The following is a 2,964-nucleotide window of genomic DNA, read 5'->3' on the forward strand; positions in this document are numbered from 1 at the left end:
GAGCAGACTAGAGACTTCTTTGTCATGGTGGCAGCTTTGCTTAGCTTCACCCCTCATTCCTCAGGTCACTCCCTGAGAGTTGGACCCAATTACTTTTGCACATGAGTTAGAACTGTATGAAAGAGAGTCTGAATTTCTCGCTCCCTTCTCTAAGCACGATTGATGGCAGAGGCTGCAGTGAGCTGCTGTGGTTCTCTCGTGGGCTAGGAACTGAGAAGCTAGGGAAAACCTGTGCTGGCTCCAGTGTTTACCTGGGATTCTAGAACCAGCCAGGGACAAACCCAGCACAATGAGCAGCACATTAGGTTCCTTCTAGCCACGTTGTTTGAGGATGTGCACAGAGCCTGGCAAGGCTGCAGACGTGGGGGATGAGGAAGGGAAGTGGCTTGTCTACGCTCTCGTGGTGACTCAGTAGCAAGACAGTTTAAGAGAATCCAGAGGCTTTGACTAACCGGCTACTCAGTCATGACCCTGCCCTGCTGAAGGAAGTAGAAAGGACGGGAACTGGTCAGTCAACAGCATTCAGGTGCCAAGTCGTGAACACACTGCGGGGAGGAGACCGGTGACAGAAAGTGACTGGAAGACACAGGAATCCCTAAAAGTATGTGGGTGGAGAAGAGAGCGCCCACATGCCCACACATGTGAAGTCTCTTCAGAAGACTTACAGAGGGGAGGGTGCAGAATAATACTGTCTGATGCTGCAGGCCACACGGAGCTGGGGACCCGTGGCTGATGGTGATGATGGGTTATGAGTACCCATGAGGATGAGGGGAGGGAGAAGGGGTGATGGCAGGACAAGCCGGGTGACTTGGGGAGTCACTGGGTCGCCTCCAGCCCTAGCCCTGGGTGACTTAGCGAGAAAGTGCTGAGCTAGGGTTCTGGAAGGGGAAGTCTGTCCAGGAGAAAGGCGGGACTCGGCCTGGCTGGGGCCCAGCGTGAATGAGGGGTGTGTGGGGACAGCGGGCAGACAGGCAGGCCTGGGGCAAAGAGGTTGGGGTAGGGGTTACCAACAGACATGGTAGAAAAGAAACAAAGAATGTCTGGCCAGCATCCTCATTATTTTTTGGTTTTATGGGAAACATGGTGAAACTCTTTCTTAAAAGTGGCCATTATAGAGGGTGGGAGTAGGAGAGAAACCACAGTGATTTCTTTCTTTCTTTCTTTTTTTTCAGGATCGAAAAAATGTTCTCCGCAAACTAAACAAAGTTAGATTGAGAAATGCAGCACGGTACCATGGGGGCCTGGTTCGGCCCTGACCCGATGCCCGCAGGCGCCGGCCTCAGACGCTCAGAGCAGCCTGGGGAGAGAGGGGACACTTTGACTTTTCAAGATCTAAGAGTTATGGTTCCCTTTTGGCAAAATGCTTTTTGTCCTGTGATAACACTTGAGTCCTTTGTGGTAGCACCGATTGTGGCCTTGGCAGCCCAGGTGAGTGGGTGCCCCTCCCCCAGGCCTTAGCTGCCGTGGGATGGACTCCTCCTGAGACCCAGGGACGGCACTGATGCCCTTGTATTCACTGGCCTCGGGGTGGGGGGCTGCTGTGTGACCTGAAAGGTGACTTCCCTGGGATGACAGGGCTTCTTTGGTGACACTAGTGGTAAGGAACCTGCCTGCAATGCAAGAGACATAAGAGACACGGGTTCAGTCCCTGGGCTGGGAAGATCCCCTGGAGGAGGGCATGGCAACCCACTCCAGTATTCTTGCCTGCAGAATCCCATGGACAGAGGAGCCTGACAGGCTGCAGTCCATGGGGTCGAAAAGAGTTGGACACAAGTGAAGTGACTTAGGAGGCACGCACTGGGATGACAGACCTGTAACATCATTAAAGAAACATAGGGATCCCAGAATGACAAGACTGAACTCTGCCTTCAAAACAGAACAGGAGGAAAAATGGCTGCTGGGGACCTAGACGGCCTTGCTGAGATGAATTCTTGGGTGATTTGATTCAATGAAGCCACTCATTTCAAAACTGCCTCTTTGTTGTTTTTTTTTTTAAACAAAAAAGTAGGAGTCATTCAACCTTTTTCGGCAGATTGAAGTGATTTTTAAGTGAATACAGCAAGCAGCCCCACCCACACCCTCCTCTGTCAGGAATGAAGCATCTATGATGGAAAATAAACCTTCAGCCTGGGGAAAAATTTTACTGCAACAGCTCCATTGCACGTTGTGGGGTCATATTTTTATTGATGTGAAATTCTTGCTCTCTACCTTCCGATTTTTGTTAACTACTGAATCTAAATCTTGTCGGGTCTTGTGCTTGCAAACCCCTGTAATTAGCATGATATCCTAGATTGTTTTTAAATTGAAGTGGCCGGTTTCTGTGTCTTACGCGTGCAGTTAGAGGCCCCGGGGGTGAGATTTTATCTGGGGCTCTCCCGGGACCCCTCTCTTCCATGCCCTGCCTGGAGACTGAGCATCAAAACCTCCCGTGGAAACCTGGGTCCAGAGTTCAGGAACTGGGAGGCTGGCACAGGCAAGGGGGTGCCAGGCGATGTCAAGCACCCTCTCTGGGACTTGCAAGTTGCCACAGGGTGGGTGGCATATCCCCCACACCCTCCCTCTGCTGGCTGTGCATGGTGGGGATGGGTTCCATCCGCAGTGGGGGGGCTTCGTTATCTCACACAAGGGTCAGGGACTGTCTACAGGGCTTGAACCCTTCAAGTGTGGGAAGGAGACGCCCAGATTTGGATCCTGGCTTGGCCAGTCCTGGCGCAGATATCCAGCCTCTCTGCTGGGTAAAGGCTGAATCCCAGCACCCGCCAGCACAGCTTTTTCCACGCAGCCTAGATGAGACAATTAGAAAAACCAGAGAGATAAAGAGAACTTCCGCTCAATCCTAGCTTCTGTCATCTCAATAGAGGAGGGCATGGCAACCCACTCCAGTATTTTTGCCTGGAGAAGCCCTACAGTTCATGGGGTCAAAGAGTCAGACGTGATTAAAGCGACTTAACACACAAACATGTG

At 51.7% G+C, this 2,964-nt stretch overlaps 1 long non-coding RNA gene across 1 annotated transcript; it reads left to right on the top strand.

Moving 5' to 3' along the window:
* Positions 1–472: 472 nt before the first annotated feature.
* LOC122709421 lies at positions 473–2,070 on the top strand. Its single transcript, XR_006345513.1, has 3 exons — positions 473–601; positions 1,173–1,428; positions 1,711–2,070. It is a non-coding gene; the product is annotated as an uncharacterized LOC122709421 (long non-coding RNA).
* The last annotated feature ends 894 nt before the right edge of the window (positions 2,071–2,964 follow it).

The sequence above is a fragment of the Cervus elaphus genome, chromosome 15 (genome assembly GCF_910594005.1).
Source record: "Cervus elaphus chromosome 15, mCerEla1.1, whole genome shotgun sequence".
Classification (NCBI taxonomy): Eukaryota; Metazoa; Chordata; class Mammalia; order Artiodactyla; family Cervidae; genus Cervus; species Cervus elaphus.